The 22,500-nt window shown below is 37.0% G+C and overlaps 25 non-coding genes across 25 annotated transcripts; all 25 read right to left on the bottom strand.

The window, feature by feature from the left end:
* Nucleotides 1-67: 67 nt before the first annotated feature.
* On the bottom strand, nt 68-186 carry LOC125784061 (5S ribosomal RNA). The gene has a single exon (XR_007426781.1). It is a non-coding gene; the product is annotated as a 5S ribosomal RNA (ribosomal RNA).
* An 802-nt stretch (nt 187-988) lies between these two features.
* LOC125784060 (5S ribosomal RNA) lies at nt 989-1,107 on the bottom strand. Its single transcript, XR_007426780.1, has one exon. It is a non-coding gene; the product is annotated as a 5S ribosomal RNA (ribosomal RNA).
* Nucleotides 1,108-1,910: 803 nt separating this feature from the next.
* On the bottom strand, nt 1,911-2,029 carry LOC125784059 (5S ribosomal RNA). Its single transcript, XR_007426779.1, has one exon. It is a non-coding gene; the product is annotated as a 5S ribosomal RNA (ribosomal RNA).
* A 792-nt stretch (nt 2,030-2,821) lies between these two features.
* On the bottom strand, nt 2,822-2,940 carry LOC125784058 (5S ribosomal RNA). The gene has a single exon (XR_007426778.1). It is a non-coding gene; the product is annotated as a 5S ribosomal RNA (ribosomal RNA).
* Nucleotides 2,941-3,741: 801 nt separating this feature from the next.
* On the bottom strand, nt 3,742-3,860 carry LOC125784057 (5S ribosomal RNA). Its single transcript, XR_007426777.1, has one exon. It is a non-coding gene; the product is annotated as a 5S ribosomal RNA (ribosomal RNA).
* An 810-nt stretch (nt 3,861-4,670) lies between these two features.
* On the bottom strand, nt 4,671-4,789 carry LOC125784056 (5S ribosomal RNA). Its single transcript, XR_007426776.1, has one exon. It is a non-coding gene; the product is annotated as a 5S ribosomal RNA (ribosomal RNA).
* An 809-nt stretch (nt 4,790-5,598) lies between these two features.
* LOC125784054 (5S ribosomal RNA) lies at nt 5,599-5,717 on the bottom strand. Its single transcript, XR_007426774.1, has one exon. It is a non-coding gene; the product is annotated as a 5S ribosomal RNA (ribosomal RNA).
* Nucleotides 5,718-6,527: 810 nt separating this feature from the next.
* On the bottom strand, nt 6,528-6,646 carry LOC125784053 (5S ribosomal RNA). The gene has a single exon (XR_007426773.1). It is a non-coding gene; the product is annotated as a 5S ribosomal RNA (ribosomal RNA).
* Nucleotides 6,647-7,454: 808 nt separating this feature from the next.
* LOC125784052 (5S ribosomal RNA) lies at nt 7,455-7,573 on the bottom strand. The gene has a single exon (XR_007426772.1). It is a non-coding gene; the product is annotated as a 5S ribosomal RNA (ribosomal RNA).
* An 810-nt stretch (nt 7,574-8,383) lies between these two features.
* Nucleotides 8,384-8,502, bottom strand: LOC125784051 (5S ribosomal RNA). Its single transcript, XR_007426771.1, has one exon. It is a non-coding gene; the product is annotated as a 5S ribosomal RNA (ribosomal RNA).
* An 808-nt stretch (nt 8,503-9,310) lies between these two features.
* Nucleotides 9,311-9,429, bottom strand: LOC125784050 (5S ribosomal RNA). The gene has a single exon (XR_007426770.1). It is a non-coding gene; the product is annotated as a 5S ribosomal RNA (ribosomal RNA).
* An 807-nt stretch (nt 9,430-10,236) lies between these two features.
* LOC125784048 (5S ribosomal RNA) lies at nt 10,237-10,355 on the bottom strand. Its single transcript, XR_007426768.1, has one exon. It is a non-coding gene; the product is annotated as a 5S ribosomal RNA (ribosomal RNA).
* Nucleotides 10,356-11,157: 802 nt separating this feature from the next.
* LOC125784047 (5S ribosomal RNA) lies at nt 11,158-11,276 on the bottom strand. The gene has a single exon (XR_007426767.1). It is a non-coding gene; the product is annotated as a 5S ribosomal RNA (ribosomal RNA).
* Nucleotides 11,277-12,079: 803 nt separating this feature from the next.
* Nucleotides 12,080-12,198, bottom strand: LOC125784046 (5S ribosomal RNA). Its single transcript, XR_007426766.1, has one exon. It is a non-coding gene; the product is annotated as a 5S ribosomal RNA (ribosomal RNA).
* Nucleotides 12,199-13,003: 805 nt separating this feature from the next.
* LOC125783245 (5S ribosomal RNA) lies at nt 13,004-13,122 on the bottom strand. The gene has a single exon (XR_007425979.1). It is a non-coding gene; the product is annotated as a 5S ribosomal RNA (ribosomal RNA).
* Nucleotides 13,123-13,916: 794 nt separating this feature from the next.
* Nucleotides 13,917-14,035, bottom strand: LOC125783074 (5S ribosomal RNA). The gene has a single exon (XR_007425808.1). It is a non-coding gene; the product is annotated as a 5S ribosomal RNA (ribosomal RNA).
* An 807-nt stretch (nt 14,036-14,842) lies between these two features.
* On the bottom strand, nt 14,843-14,961 carry LOC125784045 (5S ribosomal RNA). The gene has a single exon (XR_007426765.1). It is a non-coding gene; the product is annotated as a 5S ribosomal RNA (ribosomal RNA).
* An 802-nt stretch (nt 14,962-15,763) lies between these two features.
* LOC125784044 (5S ribosomal RNA) lies at nt 15,764-15,882 on the bottom strand. The gene has a single exon (XR_007426764.1). It is a non-coding gene; the product is annotated as a 5S ribosomal RNA (ribosomal RNA).
* Nucleotides 15,883-16,682: 800 nt separating this feature from the next.
* LOC125783072 (5S ribosomal RNA) lies at nt 16,683-16,801 on the bottom strand. The gene has a single exon (XR_007425806.1). It is a non-coding gene; the product is annotated as a 5S ribosomal RNA (ribosomal RNA).
* An 802-nt stretch (nt 16,802-17,603) lies between these two features.
* Nucleotides 17,604-17,722, bottom strand: LOC125784042 (5S ribosomal RNA). Its single transcript, XR_007426762.1, has one exon. It is a non-coding gene; the product is annotated as a 5S ribosomal RNA (ribosomal RNA).
* Nucleotides 17,723-18,525: 803 nt separating this feature from the next.
* On the bottom strand, nt 18,526-18,644 carry LOC125784041 (5S ribosomal RNA). Its single transcript, XR_007426761.1, has one exon. It is a non-coding gene; the product is annotated as a 5S ribosomal RNA (ribosomal RNA).
* Nucleotides 18,645-19,439: 795 nt separating this feature from the next.
* Nucleotides 19,440-19,558, bottom strand: LOC125784040 (5S ribosomal RNA). The gene has a single exon (XR_007426760.1). It is a non-coding gene; the product is annotated as a 5S ribosomal RNA (ribosomal RNA).
* An 802-nt stretch (nt 19,559-20,360) lies between these two features.
* Nucleotides 20,361-20,479, bottom strand: LOC125784039 (5S ribosomal RNA). The gene has a single exon (XR_007426759.1). It is a non-coding gene; the product is annotated as a 5S ribosomal RNA (ribosomal RNA).
* An 801-nt stretch (nt 20,480-21,280) lies between these two features.
* LOC125784038 (5S ribosomal RNA) lies at nt 21,281-21,399 on the bottom strand. Its single transcript, XR_007426758.1, has one exon. It is a non-coding gene; the product is annotated as a 5S ribosomal RNA (ribosomal RNA).
* Nucleotides 21,400-22,209: 810 nt separating this feature from the next.
* Nucleotides 22,210-22,328, bottom strand: LOC125783261 (5S ribosomal RNA). Its single transcript, XR_007425995.1, has one exon. It is a non-coding gene; the product is annotated as a 5S ribosomal RNA (ribosomal RNA).
* Nucleotides 22,329-22,500: the final 172 nt, after the last annotated feature.

Here is a 22,500-nt window from a genome sequence, read left to right as displayed (position 1 = left end):
GTGTAGCCTTGTAAAAAATTGTGACATCATGGACTGAACGGAGTAAAAAATAAAGGAAAGATGGAAAAGCTTACAGCACCTGGTATTCCCAGGCGGTCTCCCATCCAAGTACTAACCAGGCCCGACCCTGCTTAGCTTCCGAGATCAGACGAGATCGGGCGTTCTCAGGGTGGTATGGCCGTAAGCGAAAGATCAACTCCCAACAAGCCTATTTATAAGTCACTCACAGACCTGAGTCTTTTCACTGTCATTTACTGCTCTTGACAAAAGTAAAGCAGCTCTACGGACTAATACAAAGATCTTGCCTCAAAATAAAAGCTCCTTTTAACTTTCACTACAAAAAGTAACCAAAGAAAAAAAGACAAAAACTCCCTATATGTCTTAATTTTTATCTCTTCATTTTTTTTGTTCAATTTTCTTGCTCTACGTTTCTTACTCAATGGAATGGACGCTTCAGATTAGGCCCAATAAAAAAGCCCAATTAAAAAAAAAATCATATTTACAAAGAATATTCTGAGAAATAAATAAATAAAATCATACACACACATTAAAGTATACTTGGCATACATTTACAGAAAGGCCCTGTGTCCTACAGAAGGTGCCTTTTTAAATTTTTTCACCCCTGCCATCCAAACAGCCTGAGTCCGCGGCACACTTGATCCAGGTAATTAAGACCTTCAGGATCACGTGAACATTCTAGACTCAGGTGTGTTAAATCTGAAATCTTTAGCGTGGTAGAGCCCCAGGAACAGGAGTCAGTCGCCCTGTACCTATGTTAAGAAAATAAAAAATAATGCATTTTTTCTTTATTTATTAGCATGAAGAAACAATATCCTCCTTCAGAAAAATGAAAGAACTTTTAAGTGAGTATTTAATCTGTATATGGTTTACTGTAAGTGTTTTATATGAAGAGTAAACACAGTGTAGCCTTGTAAAAATTTGTGACATCATGGACTGAACGGAGTAAAAAATAAAGGAAAGATGGAAAAGCTTACAGCACCTGGTATTCCCAGGCGGTCTCCCATCCAAGTACTAACCAGGCCCGACCCTGCTTAGCTTCCGAGATCAGACGAGATCGGGCGTTCTCAGGGTGGTATGGCCGTAAGCGAAAGATCAACTCCCAACAAGCCTATTTATAAGTCACTCACAGACCTGAGTCTTTTCACTGTCATTTACTGCTCTTGACAAAAGTAAAGCAGCTCTACGGACTAATACAAAGATCTTGCCTCAAAATAAAAGCTCCTTTTAACTTTCACTACAAAAAGTAACCAAAGAAAAAAAGACAAAAACTCCCTATATGTCTTAATTTTTATCTCTTCATTTTTTTGTTCAATTTTCTTGCTTTACGTTTCTTACTCAATGGAATGGAAGCTTCAGATTAGGCCCAATAAAAAAAAGCCCAATTAAAAAAAAAATCATATTTACAAAGAATATTCTGAGAAATAAATAAATAAAATCATACACACACATTAAAGTATACTTGGCATACATTTACAGAAAGGCCCTGTGTCCTACAGAAGGTGCCTTTTTAAATTTTTTCACCCCTGCCATCCAAACAGCCTGAGTCCGCGGCACACTTGATCCAGGTAATTAAGACCTTCAGGATCACGTGAACATTCTAGACTCAGGTGTGTTAAATCTGAAATCTTTAGCGTGGTAGAGCCCCAGGAACAGGAGTCAGTCGCCCTGTACCTATGTTAAGAAAATAAAAAATAATGCATTTTTTCTTTATTTATTAGCATGAAGAAACAATATCCTCCTTCAGAAAAATGAAAGAACTTTTAAGTGAGTATTTAATCTGTATATGGTTTACTGTAAGTGTTTTATATGAAGAGTAAACACAGTGTAGCCTTGTAAAAAATTGTGACATCATGGACTGAACGGAGTAAAAAATAAAGGAAAGATGGAAAAGCTTACAGCACCTGGTATTCCCAGGCGGTCTCCCATCCAAGTACTAACCAGGCCCGACCCTGCTTAGCTTCCGAGATCAGACGAGATCGGGCGTTCTCAGGGTGGTATGGCCGTAAGCGAAAGATCAACTCCCAACAAGCCTATTTATAAGTCACTCTGAGTCTTTTCACTGTCATTTACTGCTCTTGACAAAAGTAAAGCAGCTCTACGGACTAATACAAAGATCTTGCCTCAAAATAAAAGCTCCTTTTAACTTTCACTACAAAAAGTAACCAAAGAAAAAAAGACAAAAACTCCCTATATGTCTTAATTTTTATCTCTTCATTTTTTTGTTCAATTTTCTTGCTTTACGTTTCTTACTCAATGGAATGGAAGCTTCAGATTAGGCCCAATAAAAAAAGCCCAATTAAAAAAAAAATCATATTTACAAAGAATATTCTGAGAAATAAATAAATAAAATCATACACACACATTAAAGTATACTTGGCATACATTTACAGAAAGGCCCTGTGTCCTGAAGGTGCCTTTTTAAATTTTTTCACCCCTGCCATCCAAACAGCCTGAGTCCGCGGCACACTTGATCCAGGTAATTAAGACCTTCAGGATCACGTGAACATTCTAGACTCAGGTGTGTTAAATCTGAAATCTTTAGCGTGGTAGAGCCCCAGGAACAGGAGTCAGTCGCCCTGTACCTATGTTAAGAAAATAAAAAATAATGCATTTTTTCTTTATTTATTAGCATGAAGAAACAATATCCTCCTTCAGAAAAATGAAAGAACTTTTAAGTGAGTATTTAATCTGTATATGGTTTACTGTAAGTGTTTTATATGAAGAGTAAACACAGTGTAGCCTTGTAAAAAATTGTGACATCATGGACTGAACGGAGTAAAAAATAAAGGAAAGATGGAAAAGCTTACAGCACCTGGTATTCCCAGGCGGTCTCCCATCCAAGTACTAACCAGGCCCGACCCTGCTTAGCTTCCGAGATCAGACGAGATCGGGCGTTCTCAGGGTGGTATGGCCGTAAGCGAAAGATCAACTCCCAACAAGCCTATTCATAAGTCACTCACAGACCTGAGTCTTTTCACTGTCATTTACTGCTCTTGACAAAAGTAAAGCAGCTCTACGGACTAATACAAAGATCTTGCCTCAAAATAAAAGCTCCTTTTAACTTTCACTACAAAAAGTAACCAAAGAAAAAAAGACAAAAACTCCCTATATGTCTTAATTTTTATCTCTTCATTTTTTTTGTTCAATTTTCTTGCTCTACGTTTCTTACTCAATGGAATGGAAGCTTCAGATTAGGCCCAATAAAAAAGCCCAATTAAAAAAAAATCATATTTACAAAGAATATTCTGAGAAATAAATAAAAAAAATCATACACACACATTAAAGTATACTTGGCATACATTTACAGAAAGGCCCTGTGTCCTACAGAAGGTGCCTTTTTAAATTTTTTCACCCCTGCCATCCAAACAGCCTGAGTCCGCGGCACACTTGATCCAGGTAATTAAGACCTTCAGGATCACGTGAACATTCTAGACTCAGGTGTGTTAAATCTGAAATCTTTAGCGTGGTAGAGCCCCAGGAACAGGAGTCAGTCGCCCTGTACCTATGTTAAGAAAATAAAAAATAATGCATTTTTTCTTTATTTATTAGCATGAAGAAACAATATCCTCCTTCAGAAAAATGAAAGAACTTTTAAGTGAGTATTTAATCTGTATATGGTTTACTGTAAGTGTTTTATATGAAGAGTAAACACAGTGTAGCCTTGTAAAAAATTGTGACATCATGGACTGAACGGAGTAAAAAATAAAGGAAAGATGGAAAAGCTTACAGCACCTGGTATTCCCAGGCGGTCTCCCATCCAAGTACTAACCAGGCCCGACCCTGCTTAGCTTCCGAGATCAGACGAGATCGGGCGTTCTCAGGGTGGTATGGCCGTAAGCGAAAGATCAACTCCCAACAAGCCTATTTATAAGTCACTCACAGACCTGAGTCTTTTCACTGTCATTTACTGCTCTTGACAAAAGTAAAGCAGCTCTACGGACTAATACAAAGATCTTGCCTCAAAATAAAAGCTCCTTTTAACTTTCACTACAAAAAGTAACCAAAGAAAAAAATACAAAAACTCCCTATATGTCTTAATTTTTATCTCTTCATTTTTTTTTGTTCAATTTACTTGCTCTACGTTTCTTACTCAATGGAATGGAAGCTTCAGATTAGGCCCAATAAAAAAAAAAGCCCAATTAAAAAAAAAATCATATTTACAAAGAATATTCTGAGAAATAAATAAATAAAATCATACACACACATTAAAGTATACTTGGCATACATTTACAGAAAGGCCCTGTGTCCTACAGAAGGTGCCTTTTTAATTTTTTTCACCCCTGCCATCCAAACAGCCTGAGTCCGAGGCACACTTGATCCAGGTAATTAAGACCTTCAGGATCACGTGAATATTCTAGACTCAGGTGTGTTAAATCTGAAATCTTTAGCGTGGTAGAGCCCCAGGAACAGGAGTGAGCCGCCCTGTACCTATACGTTAAGAAAATAAAAAATAATGCATTTTTTTCTTTATTTATTAGCATGAAGAAACAATATCCTCCTTCAGAAAAATGAAAGAACTTTTAAGTGAGTATTTAATCTGTATATGGTTTACTGTAAGTGTTTTATATGAAGAGTAAACACAGTGGAGCCTTGTAAAAAATTGTGACATCATGGACTGAACGGATTAAAAAATAAAGGAAAGATGGAAAAGCTTACAGCACCTGGTATTCCCAGGCGGTCTCCCATCCAAGTACTAACCAGGCCCGACCCTGCTTAGCTTCCGAGATCAGACGAGATCGGGCGTTCTCAGGGTGGTATGGCCGTAAGCGAAAGATCAACTCCCAACAAGCCTATTTATAAGTCACTCACAGACCTGAGTCTTTTCACTGTCATTTACTGCTCTTGACAAAAGTAAAGCAGCTCTACGGACTAATACAAAGATCTTGCCTCAAAATAAAAGCTCCTTTTAACTTTCACTACAAAAAGTAACCAAAGAAAAAAAGACAAAAACTCCCTATATGTCTTAATTTTTATCTCTTCATTTTTTTTTGTTCAATTTACTTGCTCTACGTTTCTTACTCAATGGAATGGAAGCTTCAGATTAGGCCCAATAAAAAAAAAGCCCAATTAAAAAAAAAATCATATTTACAAAGAATATTCTGAGAAATAAATAAATAAAATCATACACACACATTAAAGTATACTTGGCATACATTTACAGAAAGGCCCTGTGTCCTACAGAAGGTGCCTTTTTAATTTTTTTCACCCCTGCCATCCAAACAGCCTGAGTCCGAGGCACACTTGATCCAGGTAATTAAGACCTTCAGGATCACGTGAATATTCTAGACTCAGGTGTGTTAAATCTGAAATCTTTAGCGTGGTAGAGCCCCAGGAACAGGAGTGAGCCGCCCTGTACCTATACGTTAAGAAAATAAAAAATAATGCATTTTTTTCTTTATTTATTAGCATGAAGAAACAATATCCTCCTTCAGAAAAATGAAAGAACTTTTAAGTGAGTATTTAATCTGTATATGGTTTACTGTAAGTGTTTTATATGAAGAGTAAACACAGTGGAGCCTTGTAAAAAATTGTGACATCATGGACTGAACGGATTAAAAAATAAAGGAAAGATGGAAAAGCTTACAGCACCTGGTATTCCCAGGCGGTCTCCCATCCAAGTACTAACCAGGCCCGACCCTGCTTAGCTTCCGAGATCAGACGAGATCGGGCGTTCTCAGGGTGGTATGGCCGTAAGCGAAAGATCAACTCCCAACAAGCCTATTTATAAGTCACTCACAGACCTGAGTCTTTTCACTGTCATTTACTGCTCTTGACAAAAGTAAAGCAGCTCTACGGACTAATACAAAGATCTTGCCTCAAAATAAAAGCTCCTTTTAACTTTCACTACAAAAAGTAACCAAAGAAAAAAAGACAAAAACTCCCTATATGTCTTAATTTTTATCTCTTCATTTTTTTTTGTTCAATTTACTTGCTCTACGTTTCTTACTCAATGGAATGGAAGCTTCAGATTAGGCCCAATAAAAAAAAAAGCCCAATTAAAAAAAAAATCATATTTACAAAGAATATTCTGAGAAATAAATAAATAAAATCATACACACACATTAAAGTATACTTGGCATACATTTACAGAAAGGCCCTGTGTCCTACAGAAGGTGCCTTTTTAATTTTTTTCACCCCTGCCATCCAAACAGCCTGAGTCCGCGGCACACTTGATCCAGGTAATTAAGACCTTCAGGATCACGTGAACATTCTAGACTCAGGTGTGTTAAATCTGAAATCTTTAGCGTGGTAGAGCCCCAGGAACAGGAGTGAGCCGCCCTGTACCTATACGTTAAGAAAATAAAAAATAATGCATTTTTTTCTTTATTTATTAGCATGAAGAAACAATATCCTCCTTCAGAAAAATGAAAGAACTTTTAAGTGAGTATTTAATCTGTATATGGTTTACTGTAAGTGTTTTATATGAAGAGTAAACACAGTGTAGCCTTGTAAAAAATTGTGACATCATGGACTGAACGGAGTAAAAAATAAAGGAAAGATGGAAAAGCTTACAGCACCTGGTATTCCCAGGCGGTCTCCCATCCAAGTACTAACCAGGCCCGACCCTGCTTAGCTTCCGAGATCAGACGAGATCGGGCGTTCTCAGGGTGGTATGGCCGTAAGCGAAAGATCAACTCCCAACAAGCCTATTTATAAGTCACTCACAGACCTGAGTCTTTTCACTGTCATTTACTGCTCTTGACAAAAGTAAAGCAGCTCTACGGACTAATACAAAGATCTTGCCTCAAAATAAAAGCTCCTTTTAACTTTCACTACAAAAAGTAACCAAAGAAAAAAATACAAAAACTCCCTATATGTCTTAATTTTTATCTCTTCATTTTTTTTGTTCAATTTACTTGCTCTACGTTTCTTACTCAATGGAATGGAAGCTTCAGATTAGGCCCAATAAAAAAAAAGCCCAATTAAAAAAAAAATCATATTTACAAAGAATATTCTGAGAAATAAATAAATAAAATCATACACACACATTAAAGTATACTTGGCATACATTTACAGAAAGGCCCTGTGTCCTACAGAAGGTGCCTTTTTAATTTTTTTCACCCCTGCCATCCAAACAGCCTGAGTCCGAGGCACACTTGATCCAGGTAATTAAGACCTTCAGGATCACGTGAATATTCTAGACTCAGGTGTGTTAAATCTGAAATCTTTAGCGTGGTAGAGCCCCAGGAACAGGAGTGAGCCGCCCTGTACCTATACGTTAAGAAAATAAAAAATAATGCATTTTTTTCTTTATTTATTAGCATGAAGAAACAATATCCTCCTTCAGAAAAATGAAAGAACTTTTAAGTGAGTATTTAATCTGTATATGGTTTACTGTAAGTGTTTTATATGAAGAGTAAACACAGTGGAGCCTTGTAAAAAATTGTGACATCATGGACTGAACGGATTAAAAAATAAAGGAAAGATGGAAAAGCTTACAGCACCTGGTATTCCCAGGCGGTCTCCCATCCAAGTACTAACCAGGCCCGACCCTGCTTAGCTTCCGAGATCAGACGAGATCGGGCGTTCTCAGGGTGGTATGGCCGTAAGCGAAAGATCAACTCCCAACAAGCCTATTTATAAGTCACTCACAGACCTGAGTCTTTTCACTGTCATTTACTGCTCTTGACAAAAGTAAAGCAGCTCTACGGACTAATACAAAGATCTTGCCTCAAAATAAAAGCTCCTTTTAACTTTCACTACAAAAAGTAACCAAAGAAAAAAAGACAAAAACTCCCTATATGTCTTAATTTTTATCTCTTCATTTTTTTTTGTTCAATTTACTTGCTCTACGTTTCTTACTCAATGGAATGGAAGCTTCAGATTAGGCCCAATAAAAAAAAAAGCCCAATTAAAAAAAAAATCATATTTACAAAGAATATTCTGAGAAATAAATAAATAAAATCATACACACACATTAAAGTATACTTGGCATACATTTACAGAAAGGCCCTGTGTCCTACAGAAGGTGCCTTTTTAATTTTTTTCACCCCTGCCATCCAAACAGCCTGAGTCCGAGGCACACTTGATCCAGGTAATTAAGACCTTCAGGATCACGTGAATATTCTAGACTCAGGTGTGTTAAATCTGAAATCTTTAGCGTCGTAGAGCCCCAGGAACAGGAGTGAGCCGCCCTGTACCTATACGTTAAGAAAATAAAAAATAATGCATTTTTTTCTTTATTTATTAGCATGAAGAAACAATATCCTCCTTCAGAAAAATGAAAGAACTTTTAAGTGAGTATTTAATCTGTATATGGTTTACTGTAAGTGTTTTATATGAAGAGTAAACACAGTGGAGCCTTGTAAAAAATTGTGACATCATGGACTGAACGGAGTAAAAAATAAAGGAAAGATGGAAAAGCTTACAGCACCTGGTATTCCCAGGCGGTCTCCCATCCAAGTACTAACCAGGCCCGACCCTGCTTAGCTTCCGAGATCAGACGAGATCGGGCGTTCTCAGGGTGGTATGGCCGTAAGCGAAAGATCAACTCCCAACAAGCCTATTTATAAGTCACTCACAGACCTGAGTCTTTTCACTGTCATTTACTGCTCTTGACAAAAGTAAAGCAGCTCTACGGACTAATACAAAGATCTTGCCTCAAAATAAAAGCTCCTTTTAACTTTCACTACAAAAAGTAACCAAAGAAAAAAAGACAAAAACTCCCTATATGTCTTAATTTTTATCTCTTCATTTTTTTTTGTTCAATTTACTTGCTCTACGTTTCTTACTCAATGGAATGGAAGCTTCAGATTAGGCCCAATAAAAAAAAAGCCCAATTAAAAAAAAATCATATTTACAAAGAATATTCTGAGAAATAAATAAATAAAATCATACACACACATTAAAGTATACTTGGCATACATTTACAGAAAGGCCCTGTGTCCTACAGAAGGTGCCTTTTTAATTTTTTTCACCCCTGCCATCCAAACAGCCTGAGTCCGCGGCACACTTGATCCAGGTAATTAAGACCTTCAGGATCACGTGAACATTCTAGACTCAGGTGTGTTAAATCTGAAATCTTTAGCGTGGTAGAGCCCCAGGAACAGGAGTGAGCCGCCCTGTACCTATACGTTAAGAAAATAAAAAATAATGCATTTTTTTCTTTATTTATTAGCATGAAGAAACAATATCCTCCTTCAGAAAAATGAAAGAACTTTTAAGTGAGTATTTAATCTGTATATGGTTTACTGTAAGTGTTTTATATGAAGAGTAAACACAGTGTAGCCTTGTAAAAAATTGTGACATCATGGACTGAACGGAGTAAAAAATAAAGGAAAGATGGAAAAGCTTACAGCACCTGGTATTCCCAGGCGGTCTCCCATCCAAGTACTAACCAGGCCCGACCCTGCTTAGCTTCCGAGATCAGACGAGATCGGGCGTTCTCAGGGTGGTATGGCCGTAAGCGAAAGATCAACTCCCAACAAGCCTATTTATAAGTCACTCACAGACCTGAGTCTTTTCACTGTCATTTACTGCTCTTGACAAAAGTAAAGCAGCTCTACGGACTAATACAAAGATCTTGCCTCAAAATAAAAGCTCCTTTTAACTTTCACTACAAAAAGTAACCAAAGAAAAAAAGACAAAAACTCCCTGTATGTCTTAATTTTTATCTCTTCATTTTTTTTTGTTCAATTTTCTTGCTCTACGTTTCTTACTCAATGGAATGGAAGCTTCAGATTAGGCCCAATAAAAAAAGCCCAATTAAAAAAAAATCATATTTACAAAGAATATTCTGAGAAATAAATAAATAAAATCATACACACACATTAAAGTATACTTGGCATACATTTACAGAAAGGCCCTGTGTCCTACAGAAGGTGCCTTTTTAATTTTTTTCACCCCTGCCATCCAAACAGCCTGAGTCCGCGGCACACTTGATCCAGGTAATTAAGACCTTCAGGATCACGTGAACATTCTAGACTCAGGTGTGTTAAATCTGAAATCTTTAGCGTGGTAGAGCCCCAGGAACAGGAGTGAGCCGCCCTGTACCTATACGTTAAGAAAATAAAAAAATAATGCATTTTTTTCTTTATTTATTAGCATGAAGAAACAATATCCTCCTTCAGAAAAATGAAAGAACTTTTAAGTGAGTATTTAATCTGTATATGGTTTACTGTAAGTGTTTTATATGAAGAGTAAACACAGTGTAGCCTTGTAAAAAATTGTGACATCATGGACTGAACGGAGTAAAAAATAAAGGAAAGATGGAAAAGCTTACAGCACCTGGTATTCCCAGGCGGTCTCCCATCCAAGTACTAACCAGGCCCGACCCTGCTTAGCTTCCGAGATCAGACGAGATCGGGCGTTCTCAGGGTGGTATGGCCGTAAGCGAAAGATCAACTCCCAACAAGCCTATTTATAAGTCACTCACAGACCTGAGTCTTTTCACTGTCATTTACTGCTCTTGACAAAAGTAAAGCAGCTACGGACTAATACAAAGATCTTGCCTCAAAATAAAAGCTCCTTTTAACTTTCACTACAAAAAGTAACCAAAGAAAAAAAGACAAAAACTCCCTATATGTCTTAATTTTTATCTCTTCATTTTTTTGTTCAATTTTCTTGCTCTACGTTTCTTAATCAATGGAATGGAAGCTTCAGATTAGGCCCAATAAAAAAAAAGCCCAATTTAAAAAAAAATCATATTTACAAAGAATATTCTGAGAAATAAATAAATAAAATCATACACACACATTAAAGTATACTTGGCATACATTTACAGAAAGGCCCTGTGTCCTACAGAAGGTGCCTTTTTAATTTTTTTCACCCCTGCCATCCAAACAGCCTGAGTCCGCGGCACACTTGATCCAGGTAATTAGGACCTTCAGGATCACGTGAACATTCTAGACTCAGGTGTGTTAAATCTGAAATCTTTAGCGTGGTAGAGCCCCAGGAACAGGAGTCAGTCGCCCTGTACCTATGTTAAGAAAATAAAAAATAATGCATTTTTTCTTTATTTATTAGCATGAAGAAACAATATCCTCCTTCAGAAAAATGAAAGAACTTTTAAGTGAGTATTTAATCTGTATATGGTTTACTGTAAGTGTTTTATATGAAGAGTAAACACAGTGTAGCCTTGTAAAAAATTGTGACATCATGGACTGAACGGAGTAAAAAATAAAGGAAAGATGGAAAAGCTTACAGCACCTGGTATTCCCAGGCGGTCTCCCATCCAAGTACTAACCAGGCCCGACCCTGCTTAGCTTCCGAGATCAGACGAGATCGGGCGTTCTCAGGGTGGTATGGCCGTAAGCGAAAGATCAACTCCCAACAAGCCTATTTATAAGTCACTCACAGACCTGAGTCTTTTCACTGTCATTTACTGCTCTTGACAAAAGTAAAGCAGCTCTACGGACTAATACAAAGATCTTGCCTCAAAATAAAAGCTCCTTTTAACTTTCACTACAAAAAGTAACCAAAGAAAAAAAGACAAAAACTCCCTATATGTCTTAATTTTTATCTCTTCATTTTTTTTTGTTCAATTTTCTTGCTCTACGTTTCTTACTCAATGGAATGGAAGCTTTAGATTAGGCCCAATAAAAAAAGCCCAATTAAAAAAAAATCATATTTACAAAGAATATTCTGAGAAATAAATAAATAAAATCATACACACACATTAAAGTATACTTGGCATACATTTACAGAAAGGCCCTGTGTCCTACAGAAGGTGCCTTTTTAAATTTTTTCACCCCTGCCATCCAAACAGCCTGAGTCCGCGGCACACTTGATCCAGGTAATTAAGACCTTCAGGATCACGTGAACATTCTAGACTCAGGTGTGTTAAATCTGAAATCTTTAGCGTGGTAGAGCCCCAGGAACAGGAGTCAGTCGCCCTGTACCTATGTTAAGAAAATAAAAAATAATGCATTTTTTCTTTATTTATTAGCATGAAGAAACAATATCCTCCTTCAGAAAAATGAAAGAACTTTTAAGTGAGTATTTAATCTGTATATGGTTTACTGTAAGTGTTTTATATGAAGAGTAAACACAGTGTAGCCTTGTAAAAAATTGTGACATCATGGACTGAACGGAGTAAAAAATAAAGGAAAGATGGAAAAGCTTACAGCACCTGGTATTCCCAGGCGGTCTCCCATCCAAGTACTAACCAGGCCCGACCCTGCTTAGCTTCCGAGATCAGACGAGATCGGGCGTTCTCAGGGTGGTATGGCCGTAAGCGAAAGATCAACTCCCAACAAGCCTATTCATAAGTCACTCACAGACCTGAGTCTTTTCACTGTCATTTACTGCTCTTGACAAAAGTAAAGCAGCTCTACGGACTAATACAAAGATCTTGCCTCAAAATAAAAGCTCCTTTTAACTTTCACTACAAAAAGTAACCAAAGAAAAAAAGACAAAAACTCCCTATATGTCTTAATTTTTATCTCTTCATTTTTTTGTTCAATTTTCTTGCTCTACGTTTCTTACTCAATGGAATGGAAGCTTCAGATTAGGCCCAATAAAAAAAAGCCCAATTAAAAAAAAATCATATTTACAAAGAATATTCTGAGAAATAAATAAATAAAATCATACACACACATTAAAGTATACTTGGCATACATTTACAGAAAGGCCCTGTGTCCTACAGAAGGTGCCTTTTTAATTTTTTTCACCCCTGCCATCCAAACAGCCTGAGTCCGCGGCACACTTGATCCAGGTAATTAAGACCTTCAGGATCACGTGAACATTCTAGACTCAGGTGTGTTAAATCTGAAATCTTTAGCGTGGTAGAGCCCCAGGAACAGGAGTGAGCCGCCCTGTACCTATACGTTAAGAAAATAAAAAAGAATGCATTTTTTTCTTTATTTATTAGCATGAAGAAACAATATCCTCCTTCAGAAAAATGAAAGAACTTTTAAGTGAGTATTTAATCTGTATATGATTTACTGTAAGTGTTTTATATGAAGAGTAAACACAGTGTAGCCTTGTAAAAAATTGTGACATCATGGACTGAACGGAGTAAAAAATAAAGGAAAGATGGAAAAGCTTACAGCACCTGGTATTCCCAGGCGGTCTCCCATCCAAATACTAACCAGGGCCGACCCTGCTTAGCTTCCGAGATCAGACGAGATCGGGCGTTCTCAGGGTGGTATGGCCGTAAGCGAAAGATCAACTCCCAACAAGCCTATTTATAAGTCACTCACAGACCTGAGTCTTTTCACTGTCATTTACTGCTCTTGACAAAAGTAAAGCAGCTCTACGGACTAATACAAAGATCTTGCCTCAAAATAAAAGCTCCTTTTAACTTTCACTACAAAAAGTAACCAAAGAAAAAAAGACAAAAACTCCCTATATGTCTTAATTTTTATCTCTTCATTTTTTTTTTCAATTTTCTTACTCTACGTTTCTTACTCAATGGAATGGAAGCTTCAGATTAGGCCCAGTAAAAAAAAAAGCCCAATTAAAAAAAAAATCATATTTACAAAGAATATTCTGAGAAATAAATAAATAAAATCATACACACACATTAAAGTATACTTGGCATACATTTACAGAAAGGCCCAAGGTGCCTTTTTAATTTTTTTCACCCCTGCCATCCAAACAGCCTGAGTCCGCGGCACACTTGATCCAGGTAATTAAGACCTTCAGGATAAACGTGAACATTCTAGACTCAGGTGTGTTAAATCTGAAATCTTTAGCGTGGTAGAGCCCCATGAACAGGAGTCAGTCGCCCTGTACCTATGTTAAGAAAATAAAAAATAATGCATTTTTTCTTTATTTATTAGCATGAAGAAACAATATCCTCCTTCAAAAAAATGAAAGAACTTTTAAGTGAGTATTTAATCTGTATATGGTTTACTGTAAGTGTTTTATATGAAGAGTAAACACAGTGTAGCCTTGTAAAAATTTGTGACATCATGGACTGAACGGAGTAAAAAATAAAGGAAAGATGGAAAAGCTTACAGCACCTGGTATTCCCAGGCGGTCTCCCATCCAAGTACTAACCAGGCCCGACCCTGCTTAGCTTCCGAGATCAGACGAGATCGGGCGTTCTCAGGGTGGTATGGTCGTAAGCGAAAGATCAACTCCCAACAAGCCTATTTATAAGTCACTCACAGACCTGAGTCTTTTCACTGTCATTTACTGCTCTTGACAAAAGTAAAGCAGCTCTACGGACTAATACAAAGATCTTGCCTCAAAATAAAAGCTCCTTTTAACTTTCACTACAAAAAGTAACCAAAGAAAAAAAGACAAAAACTCCCTATATGTCTTAATTTTTATCTCTTCATTTTTTTTGTTCAATTTTCTTGCTCTACGTTTCTTACTCAATGGAATGGAAGCTTCAGATTAGGCCCAATAAAAAAAAAGCCCAATTAAAAAAAAATCATATTTACAAAGAATATTCTGAGAAATAAATAAATAAAATCATACACACACATTAAAGTATACTTGGCATACATTTACAGAAAGGCCCTGTGTCCTACAGAAGGTGCCTTTTTAATTTTTTTCACCCCTGCCATCCAAACAGCCTGAGTCCGCGGCACACTTGATCCAGGTAATTAAGACCTTCAGGATCACGTGAACATTCTAGACTCAGGTTTGTTAAATCTGAAATCTTTAGCGTGGTAGAGCCCCAGGAACAGGAGTGAGCCGCCCTGTACCTATACGTTAAGAAAATAAAAAATAATGCATTTTTTTCTTTATTTATTAGCATGAAGAAACAATATCCTCCTTCAGAAAAATGAAAGAACTTTTAAGTGAGTATTTAATCTGTATATGGTTTACTGTAAGTGTTTTATATGAAGAGTAAACACAGTGTAGCCTTGTAAAAAATTGTGACATCATGGACTGAACGGAGTAAAAAATAAAGGAAAGATGGAAAAGCTTACAGCACCTGGTATTCCCAGGCGGTCTCCCATCCAAGTACTAACCAGGCCCGACCCTGCTTAGCTTCCGAGATCAGACGAGATCGGGCGTTCTCAGGGTGGTATGGCCGTAAGCGAAAGATCAACTCCCAACAAGCCTATTTATAAGTCACTCACAGACCTGAGTCTTTTTACTGTCATTTACTGCTCTTGACAAAAGTAAAGCAGCTCTACGGACTAATACAAAGATCTTGCCTCAAAATAAAAGCTCCTTTTAACTTTCACTACAAAAAGTAACCAAAGAAAAAAAGACAAAAACTCCCTATATGTCTTAATTTTTATCTCTTCATTTTTTTTTGTTCAATTTTCTTGCTCTACGTTTCTTACTCAATGGAATGGAAGCTTCAGATTAGGCCCAATAAAAAAGCCCAATTAAAAAAAAATCATATTTACAAAGAATATTCTGAGAAATAAATAAATAAAATCATACACACACATTAAAGTATACTTGGCATACATTTACAGAAAGGCCCTGTGTCCTACAGAAGGTGCCTTTTTAAATTTTTTCACCCCTGCCATCCAAACAGCCTGAGTCCGCGGCACACTTGATCCAGGTAATTAAGACCTTCAGGATCACGTGAACATTCTAGACTCAGGTGTGTTAAATCTGAAATCTTTAGCGTGGTAGAGCCCCAGGAACAGGAGTCAGTCGCCCTGTACCTATGTTAAGAAAATAAAAAATAATGCATTTTTTCTTTATTTATTAGCATGAAGAAACAATATCCTCCTTCAGAAAAATGAAAGAACTTTTAAGTGAGTATTTAATCTGTATATGGTTTACTGTAAGTGTTTTATATGAAGAGTAAACACAGTGTAGCCTTGTAAAAAATTGTGACATCATGGACTGAACGGAGTAAAAAATAATGGAAAGATGGAAAAGCTTACAGCACCTGGTATTCCCAGGCGGTCTCCCATCCAAGTACTAACCAGGCCCGACCCTGCTTAGCTTCCGAGATCAGACGAGATCGGGCGTTCTCAGGGTGGTATGGCCGTAAGCCAAAGGTCAACTCCCAACAAGCCTATTTATAAGTCACTCTGAGTCTTTTCACTGTCATTTACTGCTCTTGACAAAAGTAAAGCAGCTCTACGGACTAATACAAAGATCTTGCCTCAAAATAAAAGCTCCTTTTAACTTTCACTACAAAAAGTAACCAAAGAAAAAAATACAAAAACTCCCTATATGTCTTAATTTTTATCTCTTCATTTTTTTTTGTTCAATTTACTTGCTCTACGTTTCTTACTCAATGGAATGGAAGCTTCAGATTAGGCCCAATAAAAAAAAAAGCCCAATTAAAAAAAAAATCATATTTACAAAGAATATTCTGAGAAATAAATAAATAAAATCATACACACACATTAAAGTATACTTGGCATACATTTACAGAAAGGCCCTGTGTCCTACAGAAGGTGCCTTTTTAATTTTTTTCACCCCTGCCATCCAAACAGCCTGAGTCCGCGGCACACTTGATCCAGGTAATTAAGACCTTCAGGATCACGTGAACATTCTAGACTCAGGTGTGTTAAATCTGAAATCTTTAGCGTGGTAGAGCCCCAGGAACAGGAGTCAGTCGCCCTGTACCTATGTTAAGAAAATAAAAAATAATGCATTTTTTCTTTATTTATTAGCATGAAGAAACAATATCCTCCTTCAGAAAAATGAAAGAACTTTTAAGTGAGTATTTAATCTGTATATGGTTTACTGTAAGTGTTTTATATGAAGAGTAAACACAGTGTAGCCTTGTAAAAAATTGTGACATCATGGACTGAACGGAGTAAAAAATAAAGGAAAGATGGAAAAGCTTACAGCACCTGGTATTCCCAGGCGGTCTCCCATCCAAGTACTAACCAGGCCCGACCCTGCTTAGCTTCCGAGATCAGACGAGATCGGGCGTTCTCAGGGTGGTATGGTCGTAAGCGAAAGATCAACTCCCAACAAGCCTATTTATAAGTCACTCACAGACCTCAGTCTTTTCACTGTCATTTACTGCTCTTGACAAAAGTAAAGCAGCTCTACGGACTAATACAAAGATCTTGCCTCAAAATAAAAGCTCCTTTTAACTTTCACTACAAAAAGTAACCAAAGAAAAAAAGACAAAAACTCCCTATATGTCTTAATTTTTATCTCTTCATTTTTTTTGTTCAATTTTCTTGCTCTACGTTTCTTACTCAATGGAATGGACGCTTCAGATTAGGCCCAATAAAAAAGCCCAATTAAAAAAAAAATCATATTTACAAAGAATATTCTGAGAAATAAATAAATAAAATCATACACACACATTAAAGTATACTTGGCATACATTTACAGAAAGGCCCTGTGTCCTACAGAAGGTGCCTTTTTAAAATTTTTCACCCCTGCCATCCAAACAGCCTGAGTCCGCGGCACACTTGATCCAGGTAATTAAGACCTTCAGGATCACGTGAACATTCTAGACTCAGGTGTGTTAAATCTGAAATCTTTAGCGTGGTAGAGCCCCAGGAACAGGAGTCAGTCGCCCTGTACCTATGTTAAGAAAATAAAAAATAATGCATTTTTTCTTTATTTATTAGCATGAAGAAACAATATCCTCCTTCAGAAAAATGAAAGAACTTTTAAGTGAGTATTTAATCTGTATATGGTTTACTGTAAGTGTTTTATATGAAGAGTAAACACAGTGTAGCCTTGTAAAAATTTGTGACATCATGGACTGAACGGAGTAAAAAATAAAGGAAAGATGGAAAAGCTTACAGCACCTGGTATTCCCAGGCGGTCTCCCATCCAAGTACTAACCAGGCCCGACCCTGCTTAGCTTCCGAGATCAGACGAGATCGGGCGTTCTCAGGGTGGTATGGCCGTAAGCGAAAGATCAACTCCCAACAAGCCTATTTATAAGTCACTCACAGACCTGAGTCTTTTCACTGTCATTTACTGCTCTTGACAAAAGTAAAGCAGCTCTACGGACTAATACAAAGATCTTGCCTCAAAATAAAAGCTCCTTTTAACTTTCACTACAAAAAGTAACCAAAGAAAAAAAGACAAAAACTCCCTATATGTCTTAATTTTTATCTCTTCATTTTTTTGTTCAATTTTCTTGCTTTACGTTTCTTACTCAATGGAATGGAAGCTTCAGATTAGGCCCAATAAAAAAAAGCCCAATTAAAAAAAAAATCATATTTACAAAGAATATTCTGAGAAATAAATAAATAAAATCATACACACACATTAAAGTATACTTGGCATACATTTACAGAAAGGCCCTGTGTCCTACAGAAGGTGCCTTTTTAAATTTTTTCACCCCTGCCATCCAAACAGCCTGAGTCCGCGGCACACTTGATCCAGGTAATTAAGACCTTCAGGATCACGTGAACATTCTAGACTCAGGTGTGTTAAATCTGAAATCTTTAGCGTGGTAGAGCCCCAGGAACAGGAGTCAGTCGCCCTGTACCTATGTTAAGAAAATAAAAAATAATGCATTTTTTCTTTATTTATTAGCATGAAGAAACAATATCCTCCTTCAGAAAAATGAAAGAACTTTTAAGTGAGTATTTAATCTGTATATGGTTTACTGTAAGTGTTTTATATGAAGAGTAAACACAGTGTAGCCTTGTAAAAAATTGTGACATCATGGACTGAACGGAGTAAAAAATAAAGGAAAGATGGAAAAGCTTACAGCACCTGGTATTCCCAGGCGGTCTCCCATCCAAGTACTAACCAGGCCCGACCCTGCTTAGCTTCCGAGATCAGACGAGATCGGGCGTTCTCAGGGTGGTATGGCCGTAAGCGAAAGATCAACTCCCAACAAGCCTATTTATAAGTCACTCTGAGTCTTTTCACTGTCATTTACTGCTCTTGACAAAAGTAAAGCAGCTCTACGGACTAATACAAAGATCTTGCCTCAAAATAAAAGCTCCTTTTAACTTTCACTACAAAAAGTAACCAAAGAAAAAAAGACAAAAACTCCCTATATGTCTTAATTTTTATCTCTTCATTTTTTTTGTTCAATTTTCTTGCTCTACGTTTCTTACTCAATGGAATGGACGCTTCAGATTAGGCCCAATAAAAAAGCCCAATTAAAAAAAAAATCATATTTACAAAGAATATTCTGAGAAATAAATAAATAAAATCATACACACACATTAAAGTATACTTGGCATACATTTACAGAAAGGCCCTGTGTCCTACAGAAGGTGCCTTTTTAAATTTTTTCACCCCTGCCATCCAAACAGCCTGAGTCCGCGGCACACTTGATCCAGGTAATTAAGACCTTCAGGATCACGTGAACATTCTAGACTCAGGTGTGTTAAATCTGAAATCTTTAGCGTGGTAGAGCCCCAGGAACAGGAGTCAGTCGCCCTGTACCTATGTTAAGAAAATAAAAAATAATGCATTTTTTCTTTATTTATTAGCATGAAGAAACAATATCCTCCTTCAGAAAAATGAAAGAACTTTTAAGTGAGTATTTAATCTGTATATGGTTTACTGTAAGTGTTTTATATGAAGAGTAAACACAGTGTAGCCTTGTAAAAAATTGTGACATCATGGACTGAACGGAGTAAAAAATAAAGGAAAGATGGAAAAGCTTACAGCACCTGGTATTCCCAGGCGGTCTCCCATCCAAGTACTAACCAGGCCCGACCCTGCTTAGCTTCCGAGATCAGACGAGATCGGGCGTTCTCAGGGTGGTATGGCCGTAAGCGAAAGATCAACTCCCAACAAGCCTATTTATAAGTCACTCACAGACCTGAGTCTTTTCACTGTCATTTACTGCTCTTGACAAAAGTAAAGCAGCTCTACGGACTAATACAAAGATCTTGCCTCAAAATAAAAGCTCCTTTTAACTTTCACTACAAAAAGTAACCAAAGAAAAAAAGACAAAAACTCCCTATATGTCTTAATTTTTATCTCTTCATTTTTTTGTTCAATTTTCTTGCTTTACGTTTCTTACTCAATGGAATGGAAGCTTCAGATTAGGCCCAATAAAAAAAGCCCAATTAAAAAAAAAATCATATTTACAAAGAATATTCTGAGAAATAAATAAATAAAATCATACACACACATTAAAGTATACTTGGCATACATTTACAGAAAGGCCCTGTGTCCTACAGAAGGTGCCTTTTTAAATTTTTTCACCCCTGCCATCCAAACAGCCTGAGTCCGCGGCACACTTGATCCAGGTAATTAAGACCTTCAGGATCACGTGAACATTCTAGACTCAGGTGTGTTAAATCTGAAATCTTTAGCGTGGTAGAGCCCCAGGAACAGGAGTCAGTCGCCCTGTACCTATGTTAAGAAAATAAAAAATAATGCATTTTTTCTTTATTTATTAGCATGAAGAAACAATATCCTCCTTCAGAAAAATGAAAGAACTTTTAAGTGAGTATTTAATCTGTATATGGTTTACTGTAAGTGTTTTATATGAAGAGTAAACACAGTGTAGCCTTGTAAAAAATTGTGACATCATGGACTGAACGGAGTAAAAAATAAAGGAAAGATGGAAAAGCTTACAGCACCTGGTATTCCCAGGCGGTCTCCCATCCAAGTACTAACCAGGCCCGACCCTGCTTAGCTTCCGAGATCAGACGAGATCGGGCGTTCTCAGGGTGGTATGGCCGTAAGCGAAAGATCAACTCCCAACAAGCCTATTCATAAGTCACTCACAGACCTGAGTCTTTTCACTGTCATTTACTGCTCTTGACAAAAGTAAAGCAGCTCTACGGACTAATACAAAGATCTTGCCTCAAAATAAAAGCTCCTTTTAACTTTCACTACAAAAAGTAACCAAAGAAAAAAAGACAAAAACTCCCTATATGTCTTAATTTTTATCTCTTCATTTTTTTTGTTCAATTTTCTTGCTCTACGTTTCTTACTCAATGGAATGGAAGCTTCAGATTAGGCCCAATAAAAAAGCCCAATTAAAAAAAAATCATATTTACAAAGAATATTCTGAGAAATAAATAAAAAAAATCATACACACACATTAAAGTATACTTGGCATACATTTACAGAAAGGCCCTGTGTCCTACAGAAGGTGCCTTTTAAAATTTTTTCACCCCTGCCATCCAAACAGCCTGAGTCCGCGGCACACTTGATCCAGGTAATTAAGACCTTCAGGATCACGTGAACATTCTAGACTCAGGTGTGTTAAATCTGAAATCTTTAGCGTGGTAGAGCCCCAGGAACAGGAGTCAGTCGCCCTGTACCTATGTTAAGAAAATAAAAAATAATGCATTTTTTCTTTATTTATTAGCATGAAGAAACAATATCCTCCTTCAGAAAAATGAAAGAACTTTTAAGTGAGTATTTAATCTGTATATGGTTTACTGTAAGTGTTTTATATGAAGAGTAAACACAGTGTAGCCTTGTAAAAAATTGTGACATCATGGACTGAACGGAGTAAAAAATAAAGGAAAGATGGAAAAGCTTACAGCACCTGGTATTCCCAGGCGGTCTCCCATCCAAGTACTAACCAGGCCCGACCCTGCTTAGCTTCCGAGATCAGACGAGATCGGGCGTTCTCAGGGTGGTATGGCCGTAAGCGAAAGATCAACTCCCAACAAGCCTATTTATAAGTCACTCACAGACCTGAGTCTTTTCACTGTCATTTACTGCTCTTGACAAAAGTAAAGCAGCTCTACGGACTAATACAAAGATCTTGCCTCAAAATAAAAGCTCCTTTTAACTTTCACTACAAAAAGTAACCAAAGAAAAAAATACAAAAACTCCCTATATGTCTTAATTTTTATCTCTTCATTTTTTTTTGTTCAATTTACTTGCTCTACGTTTCTTACTCAATGGAATGGAAGCTTCAGATTAGGCCCAATAAAAAAAAAAGCCCAATTAAAAAAAAAATCATATTTACAAAGAATATTCTGAGAAATAAATAAATAAAATCATACACACACATTAAAGTATACTTGGCATACATTTACAGAAAGGCCCTGTGTCCTACAGAAGGTGCCTTTTTAATTTTTTTCACCCCTGCCATCCAAACAGCCTGAGTCCGCGGCACACTTGATCCAGGTAATTAAGACCTTCAGGATCACGTGAACATTCTAGACTCAGGTGTGTTAAATCTGAAATCTTTAGCGTGGTAGAGCCCCAGGAACAGGAGTGAGCCGCCCTGTACCTATACGTTAAGAAAATAAAAAAGAATGCATTTTGTTCTTTATTTATTAGCATGAAGAAACAATATCCTCCTTCAGAAAAATGAAAGAACTTTTAAGTGAGTACTTAATCTGTATATGGTTTACTGTAAGTGTTTTATATGAAGAGTAAACACAGTGTAGCCTTGTAAAAATTTGTGACATCATGGACTGAACGGAGTAAAAAATAAAGGAAAGATGGAAAAGTTTACAGCACCTGGTATTCCCAGGCGGTCTCCCATCCAAGTACTAACCAGGCCCGACCCTGCGTAGCTTCCGAGATCAGACGAGATCGGGCGTTCTCAGGATGGTATGGCCGTAAGCGAAAGATCAACTCCCAACAAGCCTATTTATAAGTCACTCACAGACCTGAGTCTTTTCACTGTCATTTACTGCTCTTGACAAAAGTAAAGCAGCTCTACGGACTAATACAAAGATCTTGCCTCAAAATAAAAGCTCCTTTTAACTTTCACTACAAAAAGTAACCAAAGAAAAA

This window comes from Astyanax mexicanus, chromosome 18 (assembly GCF_023375975.1).
Source record: "Astyanax mexicanus isolate ESR-SI-001 chromosome 18, AstMex3_surface, whole genome shotgun sequence".
Classification (NCBI taxonomy): domain Eukaryota; kingdom Metazoa; phylum Chordata; class Actinopteri; order Characiformes; family Acestrorhamphidae; genus Astyanax; species Astyanax mexicanus.
Note: the sequence above shows the minus strand (reverse complement) of the source record. Positions and strands in the feature narration are given on the sequence as shown.